An 18376-nucleotide genomic window follows, 5' to 3' on the forward strand; every position below is an offset into this window, starting at 1 on the left:
ATGAGGTGACAGGATTTGATAGCGGAAGTTCTGGTAACTGGCACCAAAAATTGCATGTTGTTCCTCAGATAAATACAAATTGATGTAACATAAAGATTTTAGAAAGTTTTTAGTATATTCACAAGTTAGTTACATTCAAAAACCCTCACATTTTTCAAGAACTGTTTGTTTTGCAAAAACTGCATTGGCAGAAAATAGCAAAAAACAAGTTTGTATGAAAGTAATGGTTAAGGAATGGTTAGTTATTCAAAACATCCTTTTTCCGGTTGTATTCAGAAAAGTGGTTTGGGCAGACGAGCTCTATCGCTGGGTGAGGGATTTCTTTGAATTTTTCTTAGCTTGATTATTACACTAGTCTAAGAGTAGAGTGGACTTGCTTAAACGTTGCCGAAAATAACATCAATTTTTGAAAAGCCGATTACCATGTTTTCAAAGCCAAAGGTCAATGACCTAAAAAAAGTATGAGATGCTGAAGTAGGGAATAACAATTAGTGTAGGGTGAAAGATGGGAAATGTCACAAAGACCTCCCAGTAATGAGGCCTTATCACCAACTTTGTCCACATTGCTACATGGTATCTGGGGAGGCCTGTATTGTCACCATATTTGGTATGGTTTGGTAACCCATGTGAATGTTAGCATGTGTGAATGGTAAAACGCAAGGATCAGCTTGTATGTGCAGGCACAGGAAATACAGTGGTGTATAACATACACATACACATGCACATGTACATCACTGTGGTAGGCTGTCAAGAATGCTAAGTTGACCACAGAGATTTATCTGCCGGCTTAGGTTTTAACATATAGTCCAATGCCAATAGGCCAGAATAAGAATTAAGTAGTGCAGAGATTACACAAATTTAGGTGATAAGACCAATTTGAAAAGAAAAATGAGCTGTTACATTTAGGCCACATAGAAGCTCCACCTAGCTGTCTGAACTGGAATAACAATGATCATGTTTTTTAATGACTGGTTGCAGTAATTTCCAAGCAGATCTACACCGGGCGCGAAAATCGTATATGCTAGCCAGAGAAGGTCCAGTCAGCCAGAGAGGGTCCAATCAGCCCGGTATTCCCTACTGGGCTGATTGGACCCTCCCCAGCTGACTCGACCTTCTCTGGCTAGCATATACGATTTTCGCGCCCGATGTAGATCTGCTTGGAGATTATGGTTGCACCACATTTTTTAGAATCAAAGTTCCATAAAACATCTCACATGATTCAAGTCTTGTTTTTTTTCTACAAAAGAGATAATTTCTTATACTTCATGCTGCCGGCTTTGGTTTCTAAATTTTGCCATTACTACCTTTTAATTGTGCTGATCAAGGTTAGTTATTCATGTCATGGCTATTTTATTTACTCACTTAAGACCTCCTTCAACTGGATAAAACTAGGGAAGTGCTTTCAGATAAAAGGTTTAGATGATATCAAAATGTCACTGATGTACATAGTTTCATCGCTTCTTTGGCTGGACCATTGCTGTGAAAACAGAACCCATCATGACTGCGAAATGTACCTTATTCTTGTGCAGAAGCGCCATCATGCCCTGTTGCTCTGAACTGCATAAATTATTCCATGGAATTGATTATATCTTTTGCAGGCCAAGCTTCATATGAAAACTCATCATAGTCATTCAGTGACCATACATGTAGATACCTCTTAAATACATGTATGTTCGTACATATACATGTACATATACATGTACATGTACATGTAAACTACTGTTGCATGTCAACATCCTGCAGCTTTCTTGTGGGTTACAGTTAACGTCTGTCAGAAAAGTGATGAAAACCTGAGAATTCTTCTGTGCCTGTATTATTCCCTCCAAGATGCTTATATTCTTTTATTACAGGACACGACATAATAGGACTACATATAACTTGACTGTAATTCTTTCCAACTAGTAACACCTCATACTTGATGTACCTCTCCAAGAAGAGCAGAACAGATTGGAAGTCAAAAAAGACCTGGGGCTTCAGGAAATGATGCGTAGTGACCAGCAAATGGTGCATATAGATTTTACATGTAAGCGGGCAGGCGAGTATCGGCTGGATATACATGTAGCATCTCCTCATAATGATTGTCTAGCTGAGTTCCTTAGCTAGGAGCATACCTGCTATGTACCAACTCATCAATGTTTCATGAGATGGATGGAAATGCCGTCCTGGCTTTCTCTTTCCTGGTGCTATGCTGACAGAGTATGGTGTATTTGGCATTTTGTGTCACATATTCACAGATTTGGCATTTTTCAAAGGTTCGAACCATAAATTTCACAAGTCAGATATCCATTTTCATGAACAATGTAACTATATATTGTTATTGTGTATTTTATTACATGTACATATTGACCCCGTCACTATCTTTTATTGGACATCAGACTCTGAGGAACTGGGCAGACAATGATGGCAGAAGAATTCTAGCTAACACCCTTCTTTGAATTATAGAAAAAATGATCATGTATTCGCCATCGGGCACAAAAACCTATACACTGTAGATTTTCAACGGGTGCTTCAACAGGTTATGACAATTTTTTTGCCTTTAAAATTTGTTGAGGCAGACTAAGCATACTTGCCTTGGAGTGAAGTATGGTAATGCAGCGCCACAGGTCCTTGAGGTCAGGGGTTAATGAGTGGCCCCTGCAGAAAGGGTGATAACAAGGCGGGTCGGCACCTGAGTCCTTTCTTCACTCGCGAAGGGCTGTACCATTTCAAAATGTCAGAAGGAGGCTCAATTTAAAAATAGAACAGTAGAAGGGAAGCATACTGATTAGGTATTTTAGATTAGCAACTTAGCCTGAGATATGTACTAAATAGTTTAGAGGAGATGTACATGTTGTCAGGTCCAAAACATTCTTAAGTTTGGAGGCTTTGATTGATTCTGCTGAAATTTTGCCTAAAATCCCGTAAACTTTGCATGCTGCACACAGTTTCAGTTAAAGGCGTCACAGGATGGTAGCTATACGATCAGGTGTATTATATTTGGCCTGTCGCTATATCTTAGGATAGTGAGGTAGTGTAACATTTACCATTCATTCTTTTCCAAGAAATCCAAGAGGTCAACACAGTTGCCCTACGCCAAATGAATTTTTGCTGACTTGCCCATACCTTACGGTTTGCCCTATTGTGAGCAGTGATGCATAATCCACCATGAACAATTGATTGTAGAAACAAAACCATGACTCACACATTTCCTGCAGGTCCATATCCCAATGGTACTTTAAAATGATACTTTGAACATTTTCTTTGGGCTATATCTAAATTTGATTTCTTGGATCAAACCAATAATTGGCCAGCAGAGAATATGCCAGCTTACTGTGGATACCATCATCAATAACCATATTGATTAGACTTAATTCCAAAAGTTGTGCATTGGGGCAGCCACAAATAATAGCAGTCTTAATGTTATTGGTTCAGAGCTATGGGTTCCAGGGGAGGGGGCATTCTGCAGTTCCAGTGATTGCAGTTGACAGGAGGAGAGATTGGAGTCAGTTTGGGCATGTAGGATGTAAGGACATGAGACAAGTGAGATCCTTGGAGAGGATGAACCAGTAGTCTTCGTCATAATGCATCATGAAAAGAGCATATATCAAAGAGATGAAAGTACAAAGATCAACAACATCAGCACAATTGAAGTCCTTGAGGAGCCTTAGTCTTCTGTTTATGTCATGAAGTTCTTTCAAGATTAAGTGACTTGAAGATGTAAAAGTGCAATGGCTGACAGATTTTTCTTTGGAAGTTAAGATAGTTGGACTGGTGGAACACTTTTAACCAATGTTGGTGTTTTCAAATTAATTGCATTACAGTACTGTCGCTGTGTGTGAGGTTGTCAGATTCACATCGTTGGACACAAGTGTATAAGAGGGTCTTGTCTTGAAAATCAGAGTGATGGGTGGGTCACATTTTTTTACTGTAGCTGATCCAGAGATGTAGAAATCATTCTGAGTAAAAAAAGACCATGACTGTGTACCAAAAGAAGGGATAAGCCTTTGCCATATGTGCCATAGTCAATTCATTCACAGTCAAAGAACAGGTGAAATCATATTATCAGCAGGACATCATACATCTTCCATTTTCTATGTTCCATAGTACCATTTTCTAAGGATACATATACATGTATGTTGCATAATTATAGATGCATCAAGAGAGCATCTTGTAATGCAGCACTGTTCCTTAATTACAAAATAGCTGTAGTGAAATATACAATTGGAGCCAGCAATGTTTGTGTAACTTGCTGGCAATGCAAATCATGCCCATGTAGTACTCCTACTGTAACAGTATTAGTACTGTTCTTTATTCTCCAGGTTTTGGTCAGGGAGGCTAGTAGTAGTGGCCGCAATTTTGTTTCTTGTGGAGGGAGCAGAGCGAGGGAGACAAAAAAATTGCAGCCAGCCACTACTGGCCCTCCAACCCAAACCTCTGCTTGCAGAATACTTATGAAGAATCATCTAGATTGCAATGTATCATAATTGGTCTTTCTTTTATTCATTTATGCACTCACTCAATCACTCACTATCCGGTTTATCAACTTCTTTTCCCCATCATCTGGGGGTTTGACCTGCTTGCATGCTGATGGGGGAGCTTGGTGGCCACTCGCCAGGTGCCTCTGTCCTGTGGATTTACATAATGCATCTTGCTTTTATAGAAGTTGAACTGTTCAAATGAAAGGGAATGGAAAAGTTAACTTTTAATGGCTTGGAATTATAGTACTTTTTCAACTCCAAAGTGTGCCAATATATTTCCCTAAGCACTGTCATATAGATTTAAGTTAAGGTAGTAATTCTGCATCATTCAGGACAGGATGTAATGTATCATGCATGGTAAGGGTACGTTTGGTAGGAATATTATCTGAGAACCTATCAATATCCAAAACAATCTTATCTGACTACATTTTGTACATGTATTAACTGCTGCTGTGTTAAAAACATTTTTTTTACCCTGTTATTCTTGATAATGTTACCTCAAAGTATTTCCAGTTTTTTGCAAAGACATTACAGCAACTACTTTTAATACTATTTTGTACCGCTGTGGTGACTAAAGAGCTACCTTTTCTTTAATCATAATAGATAAACTATTCTTATAACTCTGAATCCATGTATCAAGTGGACCAACATTGACTCAAACCTGACTAAACTCAATGTATAGTTGTGTGACGTTCAGGGAATATTTAAAAGCCATCTGGCTACATGACTGGCTCAGAGGTTGGCAAAATCAAATTGAAACTTACTCATTGACCTCAATTTGTATTTTGCCAGCACCTATCTACATAACACCTAACACTAACAGGAGTAGAATTTGTACTGTTATTCCTAACTCTCTAATACTGGTGTTACTTGACATTGTTTCAGCGTATCATCATCTTAAGTTTGAACTGATTGATGAGACTGCCTAGAAGTTTGAGAGTTATACAAAAGTTATAGCCTTTGAGCACTTTCAGACATTCATGCACTATTAAATGTTAAGTATTTGATTGATTCATTCCATCCAGTAACAATTAGTTTGCAATTTTGTATGTCAAATGTAGGGGTATTGTATATGATATTAACATTTATCACAGATGATTGATCAATATAATAGGTATGTAGGTTAGGTCAGGTCTATTCTGATATAGTTCAATGATTGTTATAATTATAATGATCACATTTTAGGGCAAGGAGCACAGATGACCCTAATGTGAGATGAATGATGGGTAGATTGAGGATAATACAACAATACTGGTCCCCTTGGATATCATGATGATGATGATGATGATGATGGATATCAGGAATATCAGTTACATCATACATGTTCCTTGAGTGGTAGCAAGTCCTGGTGTGCAATGGTCGAAACCTTACAGCCTGGTCTGGGATGACATCTTGAATAGGTGATAGTTTACCTGTTATGTCAATCCTTCCACACCAATGTGTGTAAATCTGAATAAATAGATAAATAAATGAATAGATAAATATAAGTCATTCCTAATAATATGAAATAAATGTACATTGTAGATAACTTTTCAATTGGATTGCCTTTTGTAAGGCCAGATGCATGAAGGGTTGTTTGTAGCAGTAACACAGCTTAGGATATATGTTCTACCAACCTGATGAAATTATTTTTGGAAGGATGACATCTTCTTTTCAGGTCCAGGAGACATCTGTGTGACTGCCGTCACGCAATTAATGATCTCTATAGTACACAACAGCATCACCACAGGAGGATGAACGTTACTTTGCCCTCTGCTGCTAAACTTACCCTGGAGGCAAATTAACATTTGAAGTCCTGACAAGCCATGGCTGAAATATTGTTCCTATATGTTACACAGCACATCCAGCAGAAATTGAAAGAGAAAAGGTTGTCTAGCTTTGTTGAAATTGATCCAGCCAGTTACTTTACATTGTGTATGTTGCAGGGCTCCGTGATATTTTTACTCCGGGAAGGAGGATGGCCTCCTTCTGGGAGTATTGGAAATGCTTTTGTTTGCGCGTTCGCAGCTATAACTCACGATCCCGTTGTCGCATTGGTGTGTAACTTGGCATATCGTTTGCCTGGTTCGGCGTGGTGATGCACAATAGCTTTGTTACACCATAACTACTTTAAACGTCAATCCAATATGATCGTAATTGCACCCCTATAATTAATGCTATGTCCCACTGCCCTGCCATAGGGACCATGTTATAATCCGTTATGCATGACTGGAATACTTCAGGCAGATATGGGGTATAAATCTTCCTTACTTGCTGTGATCGTATAGTCACTGTTACATTGAAAAATAGACAACGTGCATCACCACACGCAACCTAGCAAACGATATACCAAGTTACATACCAATGCGGCAACGGGAATTGTGAGTTTTAGCTGCGAACATGTGCAGAGTGACCTCCAGTCTGTGTATTAAGTATGCCGTGTCCACTCGCAACTCGCATACAGTATGTGCGCACGGGACGGACGATGCACTTTTACGCACAGTGTGAAAATGGCAAATCTCTGGACCTTCAAACTTACCACACTTGTAGTTTATAATACGGAGGCTGTGACAATGTAAAAAGTTTACGCAGGGGATGAAAGATTGTTGAGAAATATCTCTCAGAAAAGTGCGCGCGCCAGTGTCACTTCCGGGTTGTTAGATCCGGTGACCTTTGACCTTCGTGAAATGTTACGATAATATAAATTAGCTTTTTTTATTGCAAATAGCTTGATAGCTATAGATCAGGCCGGCCTGCAATAAATTGTGGAAAGAGGATTTACTGCATATTTGTGATATCTGATACATCTTAGTTGTAAGGCTGAATGGTTCGTTGATAATTGAAAAGGGGCCATCTAGATCTAACTTTGTGACTTTTCCCGGAATTTCTAGATCCCATCTGTGCCATGCTGTAAAAACATACTTTTCAGCAGGTTGACCACTCCTTTATTGAAAGAAGAAGATAAACAAACACTTTTTCTTTACTTGCTCTAAAACACTACTTGGACTGTGCAGAGATGCAATTTGTGTGGGTCAATACTTGTACATACTATAAATACTTCACGGAGAATTGTGTCCTACGGACTCTTGTTGGTATTAGAGCTATCCGATACAGGTCTGAAGTGATGCATATGTCACAGTAGAGATTGGAATTCAGAACAATTGCAGTTTGTCCAAGGACAAATCAGAATCCTACTAGGAATCAGGATGTGTCCTAGGACAATCTACTATTCTATAGGACAGATTGGAATTCCGCAATTATCCTGAATTCCAATCTCTTACTGTGACGCATACATGTACGTAGTAGCAAGCACAGTGGGTACAGCTCACTCTCACATAAACAAGAAGAAAGTACTCCTGGCAGACGGGAAGAAGCAATCATTCTACAGCTTTCCAAGACATGTTCCTAAACAAAAAAGGACAACAACAACATTTGTCCAAGAATATGTCAATTTACTATTTGATATGTATTTAACATATTTTACTGAGGTAAAACCAGTGTTATTATTTCCTTGGTTTTTGCATGTTTTTGAATGAAGATTATCGAGGAATAGAAACCACCCCAAGAGGGGCACTCGTCACCATCCAAAGTCATCATGTTTATGTCCTTAATTGATTTGAAAGTATCACTTGACTGTCACCAGCGTCAAGGATCTGAGGATGCTTGTCGCAGAAATTTTGGTAGTTAAATCTCTGACCTTCATTTAACTTTCATTCAAACAAAGTTAAGAATTTGTTAGTCATTATTAGATCTTAACTTCTGTGGAAAATTTCCAGGCAAGCTTATCAAAATCTTTGCCCTTGTAGACAAAGGAGTTGATGTATTCTGCACCCTTTGATGTGTTGTTTGATGAGTTTTCTACTCAAGAACAGATCAAAGTTGTTTTCTTAAGCATGTTTGACTATTCTCTTTGACTGAGGTCCTTTCAGCATTTCGAGATTGATTCTTAGTGATTTATGCATCTTCACAATGCCTCTGGCCCCAGGCATTGAGGCGGAGGGACTAAGCATCTGAAATAAACTTGAAACATTCTGTTGCACATTGTTTATAACTTTGTTAATGAATATTATTTTTGTGTGATACAACATACTGAAAGTGCAAAGTTTATGAATTGTGTAGAATACAGTCATATGACATTTTGAATGCTCAAAAATTCATACAATAAGAGAGACTCAGTGTAAAGCTTCTTTTTCATGTGCTGTTGGTGAGGTGTTGTAGAATCAGCATTTCACAGTTCTTTCTCGATTTGTACGGTATTGAGAATTATAACTAATGTTGCTCTAAATCTTAGAGCTTATTGTAAGAATTTTCAAATATCTCATAGTCTTGTGTTGGTCTGATAAAGGAATTAGACTCAAGGCTGATGTTTCATTAGAGGAGGAGTTCAGGGTTTTGCGACTTCAGTAGGAAAAGTGTTTATCACTGATAAGTGAAAGAAGATTAGCAGGCCTTTAACAGGACAAAACCCACTCTGTAGCAGGTTAGGCATGGGATTTTTTCTTTGTGTTTGTTAAGCCAAGTATGCATGATGGACCTGTGTGTTGTGAAAGGCCTTACTTGGAGCTGTTATGTACTAGTTCCAATGGTTTTATTGCCCTGTCAGACAGGTGGAAGAATATGATAATGTTTGTTAGTCTGGCAGGATATTGGGGCCAAGAGGGGGATGGAGAAAGAAAACTGGAGGATTTGTGTGTGCTGTGTGTGTGTGTGTGGGGGGGGGGGGGGTGACATACCTTTGACTAGATATTTGGTGATTATACATAAATGTTCACCTCTCTTTTACCTGGTAAACAGACCAGCCACACAATTGCTACAGATATATGTACAAATGATGTGCATGTATGATGTATGACGAGACAGCTTGGGAAAGATTTCTCTTCCTTACAACTAAAACAAATCAAGTTAATTTTTGCAATGTTACTGAAAAACCGTCAGCTTCTGCATTTTACAATAGATCTGGAAATACAGTTCAGTCATGCAGTGCAGAAATACATTGTACTCCCCCGTGGTTGTTGCTTTTGGGGGTGCGGCACATCAAAGCTTGTTGTGGGTTAACAGATGAATGGCTACACTGGGAAAAGGAACAACCATCAAAGGCACCAATGACGTCAAGAAGCTGTGCCTGCCTTTTTACCAAGTTGTTTCAAATTGAAGATCAAATGAACTGGTGTTTTGCCTTTGAAATGTTGGCATATCTACGTACATGTGCAAGTAAGGCTGCTTTGTACTCTTGGTGTCAAACACAGGATGGCAAGGAAGAAGGCTAAATGGTTAGGTTACCAAAAGATACTTTTTGCATTAAATCTGTTCAAATTTGATTCCGTAAAACTGTGTTATCATCAGTGACAGTAGCAGTAATGTTAGGGTTGATATAGCTGTGCATATTGCTGGAAGGTCCTTCAGTACCATGGACAGCAGTGCTCTTGGGAGTCAGATGTTTTGAAGTGACAGTCCAGGAAGGATTTTTGAAAGAAAAAAAAAACGTGTGAACATATAAGTTTAAAAAATTTATACCATTTTTGAAAGGGATATCAAAGAAAATAACAGGTATATGCTGAATGTCTGAAAACAAGATACATGTACATGGACCTTGTGACCTGGAAAAGATGTGGACCAATGTTTATATCTATAAGTATAACATTTCTAGTCAGGTAACACAGTTTTCGTGGAAACAAGCATATGTTGTGTCAGCCTCAGATAAGATTCAATTACTGTACTGATGAAAAGTAATTGCGCTGTGGGATTGACATTAAAAGAAGCAAAAATTGCAGGAAAAGCTTCATGCAATGACAACATACAAAATACAAATCTCAGGCAAAGATGCATGGAATTGTTGACCTGGAATACTTTGGACTATCATATCTATCTTGATGACATTTACTGGTCCAGGAGTGCAAAGCAATTTTCCTGAAAATAATGCTAGATCCATTTGAAACAAGAAAACAAACTTGTGAGGTACACAAAGCACCTCACAAGGAATACAATGTATTTCCAGAAGCTGGTCAGCTCAGCAGGAATGCCATGCAGCACTACAGGCAGTATCAGATATCTGGTAGCAAAACATTGTCTATTGGTAGAATAACCCAGGACAACATTCATCACCTGATGTTTTGCAATGATGTAAATGCTATAAATGCTTTGGTTTCCCTGAAAGTGTTATTCAGCACCAAGGACAGTAACAGCGGTATCGTGTTTATCCTTATTCTTCCCTTTATATGGCCATGCTGATATCTTTGAATCAGGACAGTGAGGGGCTGGTGGTGGCCCTGACCTTTTAGGATACCACGCCATTAGCATGTAAAACATTGTATAAATTCATGAGTTTTTTATTCAGGATATCATCTCTGACATTTCTGGCACCTCACTCAGGCTAAGTCAACTCTTCTTCCAGGATGTTAGTGTTCTGTTATTCCAGGATGTGGCAAAAAAAATCCCCCCTCCAAAAATGCTCTACTACACTATGCATGTATCGGACATTCATTACTGTTGTTACCTTGTTGTAGTACAAAGTTGTCTTTTAATCCACTTGATGAATAGTTCCTGTCTATGTTGCTGAATTTCTGGGATTACCATGTAGTAATGGGGGATTTCCACCCGAGCCAGTTGGTCTGGACTGGGCACAAGATCATCCTGATTAACGGCTGCACATGTACATGCTTGTCAAGCACTCCAATATCCACCTTCCCTTGGCGCTGTAAACCCAGCCTACCTATTAAAGGTAAAGCCAACTTGTTTTAACTACGCCACCAGTCTCGTCAATTTTAACAGCACAAGATAAAGAGGCCCTTTCCTACCCAGGGCTATTTCCTCATGGTATAATTGATGTAGGAGTTAAATTGCAGTCTGGGAAACAAGTGGTTGCCCTTTTGTGCCACATTGGTGGATGTATTTTGGGCTATGAAGTTGCAACGTCTGCAGCCTTGGTATGTTATTGTGGCAAGGAAAAATGAGTCTGTAATGCTGTATAATTATATATGTATTATGTCAGCGTAGCACATTTGGGCGGCATCCAATATGTTTGTACCTCTGCCATCGTAAAAAAAACTCCAGACCTCTACCTTCTGTAAAAAAAAACCTGTTGATTCTCCCAGGGGTTCTTGCAGAAAGCAGAAAAATATGATATTTTCTTGCCAGGAATCTTTTAACAGTACTGAACAAATTGGCATCTATACCATGGATAATGCAAAATTACTTGACATGCCACATTGCACGAAGTCAAAACAGATGGTCATTACAAGTGCTTTCTTTAAGCCCTAAACTAATCTCGCTGATTAAAAAAGTCTACAAATTAATTTGGACAAAATCAAATTTTGTCAAGAGTAATTTCAAGTGAGCTTCTGATCTTACTCAAATGATGATATAAACTATAGGTAATCTTTCCAATTCAAACTGTTCATGCACTGCATTTTAATCTCATGATATTGCAATGTCAGCTACACCAATGTGACGCAGTTGACTCGACATTAATTAGATAAAAATCCACAGCATCACAAGTCCCTACGTCATGATGCTCTCATGAAGAGTCACATGGAGCATGGGGTAAAGATATGCAGCACGACAGTGGAGGAAACTTGATTATGGGAGTATCCAAGGACAGCAGTGCAGTGAATATTTGTCCCAATACAAGGTTACCAGATAGATTCTGTAATAACAGTACATTGTAGGTGGAAGAAATTCCCTTGTTTTACATACCTGTTACTTCGACAATATTTTGGTACCTTGGTACATGGATACTGCTGTAGCCTAAGACCTGTTCGATGTATCTCAAAACAGTGCTGCTCCAGAGCACAATATGCATACCAAAAATGAGGAGTGGAAAATGTCTCAGGATAGGGAGTTCTTATTCAATCACTTGCATTAAAATATTTCAAGGTATGATGAGGTCCCATAAACACCATGAGATGAATAAAAGAAAGAAGGAAGGAAATAGTCACAATAGAAGAAGAAAATGCTGCCGTACATGTAGGATGGGACTGAGAGTCAGAGGTTATTAGACATCCTGAGGGGTAAGTGCTTTATCTACATCAAAGATACCACAATGGATACTTGTAATATCGGGGGAAGCCTGATAGCGGATGTGGCTGCAACAGGTTGACGTCAATAGCATAACTTGACTGCTCTCCTGGGAAAGTTCCTTACATTATGCATCAATGTACATGCTGTGTCCTCGTGGCAGTCTCTCCCAAACAGTCCTTGTTGCCCATGGCCAGTAAAGAGGCATTAGTAAGTGTATAATCCTTGCAGTGTGTTAGGGAGGTTTGCAACCTGGACTGGTATAACAGTTGTGCATGAGAAACCTTGCACTGTCCCCAACATTGCAGGTAGTGCGGGAAAACTGTACATGTGTAGCCTGCCCTCTTTGATAACTGCCATGGATCCTTTCTGATAGCCATTGTTTGGCTGGGTTTTTGAGATATAGTGGCACTGTCTATGAAAAAAACCCTACCGTACCTAGGCCTGTATCATCTGGGTTGATCAAGTGGGCCTCGTTTCTGCTTGTTATGCAGAGTTGGCTTCCTACAGTATAAGAAATTGTATTACTATGGCATACATTGTACCACAAGGCTGTGTTCGTCATAATATGTAGCGTCATTCCAAACATTGACGTAAGCCAGATGGGCTGGAGACCTGAAAGTAGGCAGTTACATTTGATTCTGATGGCAAAGATGCCAGAAGTACATGTAGAACCACATTGGAAGAAATGTTATTTCCTTATGGGATCCAATATGACATACTGCTAATGGGATACTCTACTTTGCAGGGATAGAACTATTACTGTAGATCAAATCCAGGATTGCACTTTGTACGTCAACCTCAAATGTGTTCATATGTAGGGTATGGTCGAGAGCCAGGGATGGCACATTTTTCAAGTTGCCCTTTGCTTTCTCACTTGCTCTCACATCAATATCCATTCCTGTGAGGCTTTAAGGCTGACCAAAAGCTACCAAGTCAATTATTACACTTTTGTCATTGTACATTAAGGTTTGCATAGTACTACTTGCATCAAGTTTGCTGGATTGTTTTCTACCAAATAAAGGTATTTACAGTAACACTACGCTATGGAAATCTTGTTTTGAGTAGAAATTTGCAGCTGTGAAAGCAATTTCTTCTCAACCTGTCAGCTGTAAGACAAGATTGAAGGAATGATGTGAAGTTAAGGAGCTCAGAAGCTCTGTTCAACATTTATCAAACTGAATTATATTCACTTCAAAAAGGATTGAAAATAAACTGTCATGGGCTGGAAAACTGGTCCTGATTTATTCTGTAAGCTAAAGGACTGTGAGTGGAAAGTAAACTCAAATCTGTCTTCAAAGTTTTTAATGGTGTGCCATTTGTTAGGTGTGGGAGTGCAATGTGCCCCATAAAGCACTGAAGCCCTTGCCTTTATCTATTATTAGATAGACTGTGCTACTGGCAGTGTGCAACTCAAATTACAATCAATGCTCAACATCAATAACCTACGGTATATGCGGTCTCCCAGACCCTTCCAAGAAGTTCATCACAGTGTTAGCATCAATAAAATTTGCCACTGTAGATCCAAGTAATCAGACAGAATGATTGCGCTGCTAGATCATGATTTCAGCCTTATTGAATATTGGTCGTGGAGTCGATTGAGTTGGATAGGAACACTTGGCACGGCAATCAAAAACTTCTTTCTCCTCCTGAGAACATCACATTTTGCAGACAAATCAATGACGTCTACATACGTACCATAGTAATATGAGTATGTCGTTTGGATATCAATAATAGTACGTCAGAGTCTCCAGCATGGCTAAGTAACAACATTACTAATTTAAAGTAAAGATATAGTTATGTAACTGAATGTTGGTTTAAAAATCAGCAATAAAATGAATTGGATTAAGTAGTGTACTTTAATCTATTAGAACACTCCCACCCCTCCAATTGGTCAAGTCCCTTGTACAATGTACATAACAACATTTTCTGTACTTGTACAATGTGTAGTTTTTATTTTTCTATATCATTGACACTCGTTATAGATCAGTATTTCTGCCCTACAGTCAGTTTTGTTTTGTTCTGATGTGTTGTTAAAGGAGTTACTAATTTGGGTAGACTTGATCGCTCAGCCCCAGTTTAAGCATCTGACACTGACGAATGAGGTAGTATAACCAGGCAGCCTAGCAGAAGATAGATTGGTCAGATGAGTCCTCAGTGACGCAGACTGTAGTCAATCCCATTCAATTCCAGCTTTATGTAATCTGAAACTGCTGATGACGATACTCTGTCGACTGCATGATGGCAACAAGGCTGTTGTTCATGTAAAAAAACTGTTGGGTCTAATCTGAAAGTAAGTCTTTTGTCATAAAGTGTTTCAAAGACGCCTTACAACATTAAATCCAAAACTAGATCTCATACCTTTGCCAAATTGTGTTAACCTTCTCGGGTGACATATCATAAATGTTTCTCATTAATCATGCAAATAAGGTCATCATTTGCATGAATTGTATTCAGTTGATCATCTTCTCTAACCAAATAACACAATTTGTTCAAACTTCAAAGTATGATTCTATGAAAGTCTTGTCTTAGCAGAGAAGGCTATTGTACTTTGTAGTATCTCTTCATGAATTATGTAAAATTCTAAGTAATTTGCATAATTTATGTCTAATGATATCCATATTGACGTACCTTCCAAATGCTGTAAGAATGAAATGCCCATCATATACCATCATGGAATTATAGTACATTTACATTTGTATCTTCTCATAAATTATGCAAATTAGGTCTTCACAACATAACCTTCTTGGTGAAGGTGGTAAGAACTTGTTCCTTGTGTCCTTTTGTTTGACAGGACCAAATTAAATTTGGTGATGACAAAAGATTCCAAATCCATAAGTCCATAAGTGGACTGGACTTACCTCTTGGAGCTTCTTCCTTCTAGATTCCGCTTCAGCATTCTCTTCTAGATGAGGAGATCTTGATGTTGTTGTATGCTTCATTCTTTTGTCTCCATGTGTCCTTGTTCCATCTCTTCATCATAATGTTTTATTTCCTTCCTCTCTTGTTTCATCCCTCATATTTTGCCTGCCTTATTGCAGGTCTTCATTCATGCATCTTTTCATCTATCCATTCCTCCTTTTCTTTATGAATTTGCTATAAATCCACCAGTCTATTAATCTTACTATCATTTTTACATCATTTTATTTTTGCTTTCAGGTGCTTGTCATCTTTTCAACTTTTTAGATGCTTAGCCATTACCATATGCACTAGTACTGTTAGTCAGCAGGCAAGTAAGGTCTTGCCATTCTTCCTCCCTGGATATTAGAAACAGATTCTCTTTTCACTTCAGCACTAAGGACAGGGCTGCTGAAAGAACAAAGTTTTGATACAGATGATGATAAATCACATTTTTAGTGTGGAATTACATTGATTTGTATCCTGTTTCACTACACCCTTAACATGTATGACGGATGTGCCATACATTTTGTATATAAGGTGTTTTAGAGCATGCAGATTCAGACATGTACATGTAGAATTGTGGTCACAGCTGTCTGCTATTCCTGGCATTTCCTCAGGATGATACCACATGTATGCACATAGCCTTGCATAAAAGCTGTAACAGAAACTTCATGAAAGATTGATATTGCACTCAATGTTTTTTTCCAGTTTAATGTGCATTTATTCTTTATATTTTGAGTCCAAAGTATTGCCAATGGGTGTTTCCTCACCATCAAAGTTACACAATGTAAATATGCATGAACTTTAGCCTCAAAGTTACCAGTTCATGGTGCATTTAAGCTATATACGTATGTCAGAATTTTGAAATCTGAGGAAAAAGCTGTTTGTTTTGGTCCTTTTATAAGCCATAAGCTTCACAGGTAGGTTGTAACCTTTTCATAGACAGCGAAATTCTGTTGGCATCAAGTATGTTTTAGTAGCTATGTGTATGTCAGGTAATAGAATATTTTTTCTTCCTTCTTCATCTGCAACAACGGGTGGCATTTCCTTGACTGTTGCCAGGATAGATAACAGTTCCAGCCAGTTAACATTGGAATTGGTCCCACTTTATGCATGACTGATTGTGATGAAGATGATGATGTAGTCTTATCACCTGATGGTTCAATCTACCTGCTGGTGCTCAAACAGCAAAACCATCAGTGTTTGACCTTTGTACAAGATTGTCTGCTCTATGATCAAACATTGAACAGTGTGCGGTGGTTATGAGTTACAGCAGCAGCTGTAGTTTCCGCAGTGCAACCCTCTGGGGTGACATGTTGTATGGTGATTAGTGAGGTGGATTGATCGAGAATTCATTATTGCTGTTCTTGCCTGGCTGGTTGCTGCATCAGCCATTACTCTTCCTTGTGTCCTGGTGAGGTTACCACAGATCATGGCTTTGTAAGACATGAGGGCAAGGAGAGCAGTTTGGTAATAGACCCATGTCTAGTATGGTTAGCCATAAGCACATCCCCTGCATCCCTTTACCTCTCAATTGCTATTATGTATTAGGTGATGCAAGAGTTCTGTATCGTCTTCTGTGAGACTTTAACAGATGGGGCCTCTGTGGGGATTAGTTCTGCAGTGGTACTATATTCTGCCATACCATGGTGGAGACACAATGTCTGCTGTTTCTATTTGTCCATGCATTTTCATGACAATGTTATGCACACCTGTCTCTATGATAAACTTAAATGGAAGCAGTCTGGTTGGGAGTTACATTTATGACCGCCATTGACTTCCATTCTGTTGATATTATGTAGCTTTTCACTTCATGTAAAGCTATTGATATTGAAAAATCCAGTGTGGTGTAGTTGACCAAATAGTGTCTTCAGTTGTCATTATCAGTTGTAGTGTGCGATTCGTCTTCATTGCTGTTGAATTGATCGAACCATCTTCAGCATATGGAATGCAGTTAATCTCAATCTTTCCCCAACTTGTGAGAAGCAATAAAGGGACCATCTTCTTTTTGTTTTATTAAACTTGCTCTATAATGTTACATGATAAAGTCACTAAAGATTAGATGTAGGAACTTTATCATAATGGCATTTGCTACCCTGCTGTTGTGAGCAGTTAGCAGCTTTGCCTAGATGGGTATTATACACATTACAGTTCTCTTAGAGTGAAGACCTTGTTAGCCTCTGTGAAAGGCTTTTGGTTACAGGGATTCAGTACTTCATTGTCAATGTCAGTAGAGCTTCTCTATATAGCCAGTCTACCAAAAAAAAGTATGACAAAATAGCAAAACTGAAAGTTTCTGCCTGAATGAAATACACATGTCAAGTACATGACTGTACATCTTCTCCCAGTAGAATAAATAATGTAGCCAAAGTACATGTAGCATTATCATAAGGCATGTGAATTCTTACCGACAGTAACAAAACTGCCCCTGATATTATAATCATGGTAATAATTGGGGACCTTGCACAACAGGAGCATGATCCGGTTTGACCACAAAGATCTTAGAAGAAAAGGAACGTTACGTGATCAAGACCTGTTACACACTGATATGATGATGCATTACATTACATGCAGATAATCCCTGCTTTGCAACTGGCTAGTAGTCAGGAATCTGTTAAAACCTGTCTAGTCTGGAAGTCTTAGATATTAAGTCCATAACTGAGGTCATTCCAGGTCAAATACTATTTGAGCAAGTTGGATAGGACTGATTAATTAGTTTCACGCGCTAGGAAAAATGCATTTTGATGGGTTTGGAGTTAGTCGCTGTGATAAGCTACATGTATGTTGAACAACTTAGGTACAAATTCTCCAGCTTTACTTCACAGTGACGCATATAGTTGCTTAGTTACGAGGCAGTTACTGTGGTTACTAAGTGACCAAAGCACTTTTAACCAGATAAGGCAGAGAGGCCTTCATCCCATGTTGTGTTACTCATGATTTCTATATATATTCTTATGGATTTGGGATCATTTAGCAGTTTGTGCATACTATAGTTCAAAGGCACATGATATATTGTGAATATAATC

The 18376-nt window shown here is 38.6% G+C and overlaps 1 protein-coding gene across 2 annotated transcripts in view; it reads left to right on the forward strand.

Moving 5' to 3' along the window:
• LOC136430376 (lateral signaling target protein 2 homolog) overlaps window positions 1-18376 on the forward strand; it is a 112279-nt gene that overhangs the window by 11232 nt on the left and 82671 nt on the right. The gene's annotated exons all lie outside the window — the stretch shown is intronic.

Source organism: Branchiostoma lanceolatum, chromosome 3 (genome assembly GCF_035083965.1).
Source record: "Branchiostoma lanceolatum isolate klBraLanc5 chromosome 3, klBraLanc5.hap2, whole genome shotgun sequence".
Classification (NCBI taxonomy): domain Eukaryota; kingdom Metazoa; phylum Chordata; class Leptocardii; order Amphioxiformes; family Branchiostomatidae; genus Branchiostoma; species Branchiostoma lanceolatum.